The 12,663-nt window shown below is 31.0% G+C and overlaps 1 long non-coding RNA gene across 1 annotated transcript in view; it reads right to left on the bottom strand.

Moving 5' to 3' along the window:
• LOC133199056 (uncharacterized) overlaps positions 1-12,663 on the bottom strand; it is a 536,473-nt gene that overhangs the window by 444,682 nt on the left and 79,128 nt on the right. The window lies entirely within an intron of this gene.

Raw genomic sequence — 12,663 nt, forward strand, 5'->3', positions numbered from 1 at the left:
TTAAGTTTCAACAATAATTTAATAACGGAATAAATATGATATAGATGGCAGGATAACACGATAATCAAACAATGGCGAGGTAGTATAGTTGGTCAGGTCGGACGTCACATTATTATATATGGTATAATAGTAACTGTTGAAATCCTTAATAATTCAATTTGGTCAATGAAAGTTATAGTAAAACTCTGTTAACGTTACTAATTTGCTGTAAATTTACCAAAAATATCAGTGGTTACGTACTAGTTCTATTAAAGATTGATAGCGGGCGTTCTGCAAAGTCGAACTGAAAGTTGAGTGTCCGTGGCGACGTTTATATAGGGTAAACTACCGGACATGCGCAGTGCGCTTAACCTAACCAAAAAGGAAAGTATAGACCAAAATGGCAGACGATTCTAACAATATCGCCGAAGTGGAACAAACCATGAAAAATACGAAATATGTGACGCCCAACCGTATAACAAATAAATAATAATAAACAATGAAGGTAGGTTACTTTAGATGTACAATACATTTTGCGTATAATTTAACAGTAATAAAATAATGACGTTCGAGGACGGAACACAATAACCTTAACCCCCCTTATAAATTAGAACCTTCCGTAAGCCATGACCAAAAAGGAAAACAACGTGATTGGCAGACGGACATTAAAACGGTAAATTACGATTAATTTATACAATGAATTGTAAGTTAAATGTAATAAACATGCATAACAATTGCTGATATAATTATAAGAGTCTATATTTTTAAGTATCCATGAGTTTACAGTCCTTATTTCACACCGTGGGAAAGTTGGTCATGCACCAAACATGAAAGTGTAGGATTTACCAAACATGAAATAATAGGAATTACCAGACATCGTTTTATAGAACACTTGGTAAACTTTAACAGCTAAAATATAATTGCTGAAAGAGAATGCATGTTCGTATTATGCTGAAATATAAAATAAATAAGATTATGAACACAATATGATCTATACATATATATGTTAAAGGGGGGGTCTCAAAACACAAACATTTCACATTTATCTTCATATATTTCATTAAATTGATTTTTACAGTAAAATTTAGAAGTACATCATGCAAGTAATTTTGTGAATGAACACAGAGAGAAATCTATATTTTAACTGTTTATATATTTTTAAAATTAAAGTCAGTCGGATGCGACGTTAACTGGTGCCCATGTCAAGGATTATAATCTCCTGGCACGCAATGGGTCGTCTCTCTGGATTTCGAAAAAGAATAGGCTCACTGGGGGCTGCCAGAAAAACCAAATATTCTTAAAAACCGGTCATATAAACTTAATTTCCCGCTGAAATATGGCTAAAATATTGCCGACTCGGCATTAAGCAATAATCAATCAATCATCCAGATACTGTTTACCACGATATTAAATTAATTTATTTAGTCTACATTATAGATACTAGAACTCTGATGCAAAGGAGAATGATTTTTTTCGGGGAAGGGGGGGGGGGGGTAGAAGATGATAATAAAAGGTACAGAGTGGGTGTCGCAGGCAGGCCGAATGGTCGCCTCATAAAAGGAATACAAGGACTGTTCTTTGACTATATTACATTTATTGGCTTTGTACAAAATTTAAAAATATCAAGATGGTTCGTTGTTTGGGCTGAATGGCTTCCTGGACCATATGGGATCTACAAAATTATTTTAAATTACATAAATTATAACATTTGTATCTAAAATATACTAACTGGATTCGTGCTCGTGCATATCATAACATTCACTGTATACTTTACATTTTACTGCATACTACATTTTACTGCATATACTCTAGCATTTTACTGCATACTGCATTTTACTGCATATACTGTAGCATTTTATTGCATACTCCGCAAAATATACGAAATATTTGCGTACTATACACACGTACTTTACACCATACATTGGAGCTACTACATACTTTAATATACTTGTATACTATTAGAATAATACTTGAAATGATAGCAATGCACAAATTACTCAATCACATAATTTACATCAAAATTAAGAACTAAGGTCCTTGGCCATTTCAGGAAACTGTATAAGATAAAAGCTTTAAATTTATAAAACAAACTTACCGTACCTCAGAAGAGATGTGAAATCTGGTCAAAACTTTATGAAGAATACTATTGTCAATACTCGAGCAAGTCAAGTGCGTCTGCTCTACTCAATTGCTACACCCAAACTGACTACAAAATCGCACGGGATTTAAACCCGCCAAGTAAATTCTACTGAACGAATAAAATGTTGTGGAACACAGTTATGACATTTATATTAGTTATTTACATAGCGAAAAATTGTATGGTAAAATATATGGAACCATGTTTGGACGTTAATTGTGACAGTGGGTAATTTATTGCCGAGCTATATATATCTGTCCAATTACGATCAAGACAGGGTATACATGAACTCGCAATTTGAAGATGAATGTGAATGTAAAAACTGTTTTAGAAAAAAAAATCCTGATGAAAAAGAATGTGTAAATGAGCTTACTTTCAGGCTACATGCTTTATCGAAAGTGAAAGCGACATATATTTTGGTAAATTTGGAAAATAACAATATCACCCTCAGACTTCATGGATTGACCTTTAAGAAGTGAAAGCAGGGTTATCTATTTCGTGTCATTAATTCAGCAAAAAATACTCTAACCAGATTGCCTCTGCGAATACGCGATGAAATACATATTTGCTCCTACTGTGCAAATGAGAGTAAAGTCGCGGTTCCTGCAAAAAAAAAAAGAAGCTAGTCTGACCCAGTAGTCCGCACGTCAAGCTTACCGCATTTTAAAAATCTTGGAATATATGTGTTCCCTTACACAGTAAAGACTTGCGTAAGACCTGCCCTAACCTCCGCCATGATATAGCGAGAAGACAATAAATTAAAACTAATACAGCCTCTAACAATTAGTCATGTTCACCAAGCCAAACAAGAAAGTGAATTGTACAAAGAATGTACGAGCAGAATGTAAGAGATTTTCAAAATGAAATGATATCCCATGGAAATATCTGCAGTTTTGATGTGAACTCTCGCGAGATTGTATGGTATACATTACAGTTTTCGCAGAATGAAATCATCCAAATTCTTTACTGCAAGTCAGACAGCGGTTTTTCATACAACCCCGAAAGGTTAATATATTTGGAATGTATGATACGTGTAAAAACTTCCCTCTGAAAGCCAGAGTTTCACAATTTAGAAAATGTTCTATTTTATGACGTCACAATTAAATTGCGAAAAACTACCGATGTGCTAAGGGTTTATTTTGAAAACATATCAATTTCGAAATGAAATATCTTTGTTATCAATAAAGATATTTTAGTTTCGTTTTCAATTTTCGTCGTAATTTTTCATAGACCATTAAAAAGCATGAAAATCTCAAATTCGATATTTTTTTTTTATTTCCGCTTTTCAACATTCATATCACAGTATATTTATACATATAAACATTGCGGATTTTTATTAAACATTCACTCTCTGATTCTTTCTTCTCGCTTATTCAATTAGAGTATCACCTACATATATAATATGTATATAAGAAAAATAACAAAGTAAAAACTGCGATGTTTCTTTATGATTGTAATATATAGCTGATTATTTTTTCAAATAAATGGTACCAAATAACCATCTCTTTTTGAACTGAATGTCCTCCATATTTATTGCAAACAAATATTTTTCAAAAGTATAGTATTTACATATTATATTTTTAACTTCATTAAATATCAAAGGTTTACAATTTCTAGATTTTTGGTAAACATAATGTTTTACAAGCAAGATAATGACATTTAAAGCTGTATTTTCTTTACCAGAGATACCTAATAGAACAGAAATCGGGTCTAGGTTAATATTTTTCCAGTTTTTTGTAAAATCCATTCTTCGAAACAATCCCATATTCCCTTAACAGGATGACAGTATTAAAAAAGATGCTTCAAAGTTTCCTGCTCAAGATTACAGACAGAGCACAGTGGGTTATCTTTAATTTCAGATAAAAACAATAATTTACAAGACTTCTATGTATGATCTTATAATTGAACCATTTGAGGTTTGAATCTTTAGTTACATGTATGTATTTTAAATTTGTAAAAAGATCTTAACGCTTCGATAGAAAGAAGTTGTATAACGATTTACAGCCAGAACCATCACGACAAAGGAACTGAATATGTGTAGGAATAGATATTCCAATAACTGATGTTCTATTTTGTTTAACTTCAGGCCAATTTTTTTCAAAATGGAAAGTCGAAGTCCCTCATAATTAGTAAATGGCATCAAAACATCATAATTAATGGATATACAATTAAAAGATAAAAATTTGCCTTCAGTATCCAATAGATCAGACACAATATGAAAACATTTTGCATATAATTGTTTGTAAAAAAAACAAAAAAAAAACAGACTAATTTTGTACTCTGATACTACTGTTAAACCACAGAGGTTCATTCGTAACCTGAAAAATATTTTCAGGTTCAAATAAATTAATAAATTCTTTATAATCAGAAAGAACTTCTTTCCAAAACATATTATTTGTTGTTTTACTAAAATATAAAGCATAGTCTGATCCAAACTGTAAGAGTTTTGTAATATTACAGCCTGTAGATTCCATAATTATTCTAGACCAGGTAGAATCTGTATGTATTAACCTCCTGATCCAAGTAAGCTTAAGTGCCTTAATAAACGTTGGTAAATGTGGCATTCTAAAGCCACCATCATCAGAATGAATCTAAAATCATTATATTTCGAGCAATTTTATCATATTTATTGCTCCATACAAACTTAAAGAAATATTGCTCAAGGTCTTTCATATTTTCATCACATGGTTTTGGCAAAGTTAACAATAAATGAGTAATTTTTGAAAGAAGAAGAGATTTTATAACTAATTTTACCAAGAGGTGTAATATGTATCTTTTCCCAATGGCTCATTTCTTTGTTTATATCATTAATTCTGTTAATAAAATTTATCTTTTCAATATTGTCCAGACTGGCATTAAATGTTATTCCCAATATTGTAAAGGTCTCAGATGTCTACTCTAAATTATATCCCTTGCACAAATTGTCATTACAGTTAATTTTTTATCCAATCCATTTGGCTTTAGTCTTAGAAAGATTAGTCTTTAAACCTGAAAATTCGGCAAACTCGAAAAGAAGATCTAATGCACTCTTCAAACTTTTTTCTGATCCATCCAAGAATATAGCTGTATCGTCTGCATACTGTAATAAGCATACTGTTTCCTTACCAATTTTTATACCCTTTATATTTTTATTTTGTCTAATAAGGTGATCCATTTTCTCGACACACAGATTAAAAATATATGGCGAGACAGGGTCTCCTTGGCGGCACTCTCTACCTACGCAAAAAAATCTGGAAAAAATACCATTCGATAAAGGATGAATCGTTTAAACGTCCAAATCTGGCCCCCCGATAATTTACAAAAAATTAAATTAAAGATTTTCTACATGTTTTTGCCTCAATCTTTCCATCAAACATTGTAGTTTATTGATTTCATTTTCAATATTTACTTCATTGCACTGTAATTAGGTATTTATGTGATTAACATAGCAGGGGTATGTTGTTTACATCGATTTTTCATAGACTTTAGGCCACACCCCCTTTTTGCAAGCCCATTTTTTATATGAGCGCATGGATGTTTCAAGTTGTCGTAAATACGGTCAACGTAAAGAGTTATACTAGTCATTTACATTCATGAAAGAAATTGAAACAGTCTTGCGCTCATTTGTTATTTTCCAAAAAGGTGCAAAATCACGGGTGCTTGTCTCCATAGTAAAGGCACCTTGTTTACAAATTTCAACCCGTCTTTGACCTCATGCATAACAAAGCACTGAACACGTGACTCAAATCTATTCACTTCCACGCTTTGAACACACCTATGCGACATTGTGTTTAGTGTCTGCGAGCTATCGATGGTCAATTTTTTTTTTAAATGGGTATTAAGATTCTGGGAGAAAACTTTTTTATGATTAAGATGTGTTAAGATTTTCAGTCGATTTTGTTTGATTTTTTTTCGGTATCTATCAATTTATATTGGAGGACTGTAGCATATACAGCTTGCACTTACTGCTTGTGTCTCATAAATACAGAATTTTTAAAATTTAAATTACTGTGGGTATAAAATTATACATTTGCCCTTGTTCCTAAATGTACATCAGTGCTCCGCGGCCGTTCATTGACTTGGAAGATATGAAAGAATTTTTTTTTCAGTTAAAACTCATTAATTTTATAGTCTGTTATTTGAAAAACACCCATTCATCATAGCTTTAGAAAAATAAATTGTTTGTTACAAGTGCACAAATGCATACTTCCAACAGAAGAAACCTTAAGGGAAAAAAATTGAAGTACGAAGCGCTTAAAAAACCTGTGTATCAGATGAAAAGTCACTGGATGAATACATTTGCACAAAAATCACCCCTAATTTGAATAGAGGGAAGCTTCGGGTTTCTTCTGACGCAAATGCTACGAGTATAACTTTTTACATCGGCACAATTTTTTTTTTTTTTTTTTTTTTTGCAGATCATGTAAAAAAAGTCCATGTTCGCAGATATTTTTAAAGCATAATGTTTAAAAGCAAGAACATGCATTTGTATGACTCTTTCACATGTCCGATCAACGTAGATATTAGTAAAAAAAAAATTAGTCTAATGATAAAGGGCGTTAAAAATACCTCGGAGTTATTTAATATTTATCTTACTACAGGGAGAGAGTTTGTTAAAATCAAAAGGTACAGGAGTGGATTTTGACAATCAATGAATTCCTAAATGAGGAAGATCACATTAACTTGTGTGGCATGAATAAACAGGATTTTTTGAAACAATGCAATTTGGACTGTACAAAGTACACTGACACTGATGTTTCTTTATCCACCAGCGATGATTCTGACGTTTAATTGAAGTTTAAATTTTCACTTTCTTAACTATCTATTTTTTATACACCGAGTGTAGTTTTATATCATAATTGAACCGCCTACGTGTATTTGTTGTAGCACTCGGATTTTGCAAAATTATATATATGATGAAAAATGTCTAATTTTGTAATAAGCTTAAATAGATAAATTATCCCTTTTTCAATTAAAAAAAAAAAAAAAAAAAAAAACTATGAAAAATAGTGTATACTTCGTTATACGTTCTGTTTCCAAATTCCATTGTGTATTTAATATATAAATAATTTAACGAATTTCTAGAAAATCATTTCAAATACGACTCGTAAGTTAAGCAGAAAAAATCAAAGTTAAGCCAGCCAAATTAAAAATGTACGCTTATATTTTGTCTAGCATGAAAAAAAAGGCTTTTTAGGCGTCAGTTAATCATAAAACTTAGAACGCCTCGAACACACGCTAATGTATTCATACTAATCGAACGCTTGATAGACGCTCCGCCTTCTCATTCAAATAATACAATGACGTACATAGCTGTAATGGCGAAACCGGGATTTTACAGTGAGGTATACGATTTTATTTAATCGATATAATGTATATATTGAAAGTCTCTTTCCCAAAAAAATCTTTTATGAGTATCTATACAGACTATACTTGAAGACTTTAGCTATAATATAACAATGTTCTGATTTGAAAAGGTAAAATTCTGCATTTAAAAAGGGGGGAGAAAGCAGTGTTATGGAGATTCATTATTTTGCCATAAGTTCGATTTCTATATATATATATATATATATATATATATATATATATATATATATATATATATATCTATCTATCTATCTATCTATCTATCTATACGAGTATATATATATATATATATATATATATATATATATATATATATATATATATATATAATACTACATATTACCCTTATTTGACTTTACGCATACTGCAAAAAACAAGTGGGGCGGGGGACCGGCCTTTCATGAACATTTTCAATAGTAAAAAGTGATGTCTGGAAAATGGGGGGGGGGGGGGGGGGGCAGGCCCCCCTTCACACACCCCGGCATACATGCCAACTTTCCCGATTTAGGCGGGATCCTTCCGATTTTATCCTTTGATGCCGCTCCCCCGATCGGGAAAGCAAAATTGCCCTAAAATCCCGATCTGAAAAAAATCAGCCTAAAATTTCCAACTTCAGAGTTTCCCTTACGCAATATTTTGTCAATCGGGATTAAAATATCAGACTTGTTTAGGCTGTTCAAAATTAATTCTACGTTGAACGTCACCTCTAAAGTTCAAAACCTACGAGGGAGGGAGGAAAAAAATAAACAAACGAAAATTTTAAACATTTGTGAATTTATTCAAATTAACCTATTCAGTATGTTAAAAAACAATATTGAGTAATAAAAGTATTGGATATGACATCCAAGTCTAATTTCCTAAGCAGAGTTTTTCCTTAGTATGTATATTGGTTTGAATCCTTTTGTGAGCAAACAATGTAGACTGAATGTACAGGAGAGTGGCTTTTAACTGGCCTTGTTTGTCCTTTGGATTTATCTTGCCACACGTCCATGGTATCCTGTAGGAAAATGCTTGTGGGAATAGTTGATCAATATCTACAATTAAAATTATGTTGACAGTATGTAGTACATTATAAAATTGAAAATATCTCAAAATTGAATTCTGCTGTATTTTGCTCATAGTACTAGATCTACTAGCATTTAGTTTTGAAAGTGTAAATACTATATTTTGACCATAGGTATTAGATTATTTTACCTTGAATTCCACACACGACAGGATTCTTCACTTCTTGGAATACCCTAATCACTTCCCTTACTCCCCTTCACTTGAAAGGCTCTATCTTCTGTAAGCTTCTCCCTGCTAGAATGGCAATGACTAGTATGAACTGTCCCTAAAAATGTAGCCATTTGTAGGTACATGAATGCTACATTTATGAAGATATCAGTAATCTTAATGTTCCTTTAAATTTTTACAGAAATATTTTAAGATGAAACTATTAAATAAAATTTATATGTATATTATAAAATCTTTGTTTCTGACACACTTTGCACTCAGTTAGACATTAAAAAGTTTTGCAATTCTCTTTAAATACAATGAATAGTTCAGCCAACATAATTACTGAGAGTCTGTGATACAAAGACTGATAAAAATCAACAAACTAGACCTTGTCATTAACTTCAATCATAAAATCATCTATTTTTTACTTACATTAAGTTTATGATCCCATACTGTTTAATTCACTAGTTTTCTTTTAATAAGACACCAACTTCGGTATCAAAGCACATTTTCAGTCACTAAGGGATGCAGAATTAAGTCGCTAAATGTAGAACCAAACCTGAACAGATATATGAAATTCCGAATTGTTTGGGTTTTTTTCAAAGACGGATTTCTCCTAAACCTACGCGCGCGGGTGACGTTAAACGTAGAATTAATTTTAAACAGCCTTATTCAATGCACACGGATTACTCTCTTTGTTTATTTAACTCATGCAGAGGTGTTAATTAGCCACAGGAAATCACTTCTCGCTTGAACGCACACAGCTGCCAAATTACATGCAGGTAATATAGCCTGGAGCAGTTAGGGAATTAAACTTTTCAGTCAGAAGGGGTATGCATAGTGAAACACATAGTTTTAGGGGTTAATTAAATATTGTTTTATTAAAAACAAAATTAAATACAGCGATGTGATAAACTAACAACAAAATTGGAATTAATCCATGTTGATCGTTTTTTTAAAAAACGAAAGTAGAAAACAACATAGCATATCTGCTGATTTTATCTGCTTGTAATAAAAATATTGTAAAGTTTACCGGTTAATAGGTTTATTTCCACTTAGCCAACATATTGAAAAATCCTATTCCCACATAGCCAACATTTTGATTTTTACACCTGAGTGATCAACAGGCTATAGTCTGTTTTCAGGTATATGTGCTTTACCTGAGAAATACTACCTTTGAAAAAAATTGTGTAAAAATAAATCCAAATGAAAACTTCAGTCAAAACATAAAAATAAAATTTAAATTTAAAAAAAATGAAGTTCTAGGGAAAAAAAATTATATAAATGTAGTAAAAAAATAAATATAAATCTGCATTTTATAATTAAAAATTGAATAATGATAAAAGAAAATATTGAAAATTAATTAAGAAATAAAGTATTTTAAATGAAACCGAAACAGTGTACCGGTATATTACAATGTAGAAACAATTTTGAATATTCTAAAATATATTTATCAGTTGTGATTAAAAATATGTATCTGAGTTTGTAATATTCGACTGTGATAATGAACACAGTAATAGAATCTTTTGATACAAACTGATTCATTTTCTGATTTAAAAAATCAACTTAGAAAATCATTTCATACTTGATATTCACAACCCTGTCTTTTTAAATTATATATGATTCTTTTAAGGCCTTTATATTATTTTATATTATAAAAATGAAACATTTTTTATTGGGGAGGGGGGGGGGGATTCCTGTCATTTTGTTTTATTTTTACTCTACCATGAAAAATGTTTTTAAAAAACAATAAATTTACTAAAGAATTAATGTTTGTACATTTTTAAAAAAGAATTTCATATACAGTTTGAATATTTGATTTTGCAGCATATTATGTGTTTTTTCATTTAAACTTTAAAATTTTATGCTTGATTCAAGTTGAGCTATAATTTATTTTAAAAAAAGAACTATATAATGATTAATAATTTAAATATATTCAATGATGGATTCTTGAATATTTATTTTATAATAAATATATTTAAAAACATTTCTCGCCAAAGATGTTACAAATGTGACAAAGAAAATTGAAAAAAAAGAAAAAAAAAAGTGATACAACACAGCAATAAAGAAGAATAAAACCGTTAATTATTAAAAATAATTAATTAAATCACACTGTAATAAATATATCAATTATTATTATATTTTTAACAAAAGATATTTTTGTACTTGCACTGAAACTCAATTCATTACAAAAATATTACATTCATCATGGTGTTCTTAATATGTACATGCTACAAATTAATTAATTTTATTCGGCTTATACATGTAGCTTAAAACAGACTATAGCCTACCTGTAATTAAATTCTTTTGTTCTCCACCTGCACCCCATTCCCACTTAGCCAACACAGATTTACCTGTGTTTTACCTGTATTTTTTCAAGATGTTGGCTAAGTGGGAAGACACCGGTTTATTTCCACTTAGCCAACATATTGAAAAATGTTAATATAAGATGAAAATAATTTAGATGAAACAACCTTATACCTCAAGTACACTGAATCCCCCCCCCCCCTCCCAATGTGGAGGGAATACCCACACGACACTGCCAAGATTATGCAAAAGTTCATCATGATTATAACAATTTTAATTTTTGTTTGGTCTAGGGGGTATCCTTGTTTTAAATAATTGATAATCTCAAGAGTAAATTTATTTCTTCAAATAGTTTTGTGTGTGTGATTAAATTAATCATCATGATGTCTACTTATTTATAGGGAATAAAATGACACTTCTATTTAAAGTACAATACCACAATGAATTTTTTATCTCTCTCTCCCTCTCTCACATCCTCACACATACAATGCATTGCATTTTTCAATATTTCTTTCAATTTAATGTCTAGTTAGGAAATTCTAATTCTGTAAAATGTTTTTACAAATGTTTCCCAGACACTACAGTAACAAAACCTCATATATTTCGAAATCTTTGCCCAAAAAATTTTATTGAACTGAAAGTTGTACATTTTCACATTTTTCACCAAATTATGTGTCTTTTTTTCAAATATAATGTTCTTAAACTAAACAGATACCACTTCTTTAGTGAGAGAAGTACCTATTTAAGCAAAAGATATTTGAATTTTGGAAGGAAAAAATTTGTTTGTATTATTATATACAGGAGTATACAGTTATCTGTATTTATAAATACGTTCAATACGTTGAATAGTAGATCTAATGCAGGCCCGTAGGAAGCAATTTCAGGGCATCAGACGTTTTTATTGAGGGGCACAAGCATATAGTATCAATGTTTTCTATAGTAATCTATATAGCGGGAAAATTAATGCCCCCAGTTCCTACGGCCATGTAATGAAATTATTTGCAATTTAATTTCGATGACATCACTGAACATCATTACATGTAGAACCCGATCAAATTTTCCGTGCGAAGTCTTTCTTGACAGTAAAAAAAATGCCCAGACATGCGGTACTTGTTCCTGTTTTCTGCTGTCTAAGACATAGGAAATTGTTATATGTGACTACAAATTATCGGACCGTCGGACTACCAGGCTGTCGGACTACCGGGCTGTCGGACTATCAGGCCGTCGGAATACTGGCCGGTCACCGACGCATTTCATGACGTCATAATACATTACTGGCGAAAAAATTACATCAATTTTAATAGATATGCAGCCCCCAAGGGTCCAAGTGATATTAAGTATTGTTAACTACATTTGATGAGTTTTGATTTTTAAGAAATTCACGGGGCCAAAAGAGACCCTAAGGTTTTTCCCTCCTTAGATTTTATGGGTGTAATCCTAAATTTGTTTTACATACTACAAATAAGATATCTAAGCAACACAAAAACCAAATAAATGTAGTACATAGCCTTATTTTAAGATCAAGATGTGTCTGCTTGTCAATTTTATTAGAATACATCTTGAAGTACTTTTTCACGTTGATTGCCAGTTAATTAGCTATAAAGTAGCTTTTATAATACTACAGAAAAATTGAAATAATATTGTAACATACATCTTTTAACAAACAGAAAAATTGAAAT

Source organism: Saccostrea echinata, unplaced genomic scaffold (assembly GCF_033153115.1).
Source record: "Saccostrea echinata isolate AGI-Se365-2 ecotype Australia unplaced genomic scaffold, CSIRO_AGI_Sech_v1 ptg000033l, whole genome shotgun sequence".
Taxonomy (NCBI): Eukaryota; Metazoa; Mollusca; class Bivalvia; order Ostreida; family Ostreidae; genus Saccostrea; species Saccostrea echinata.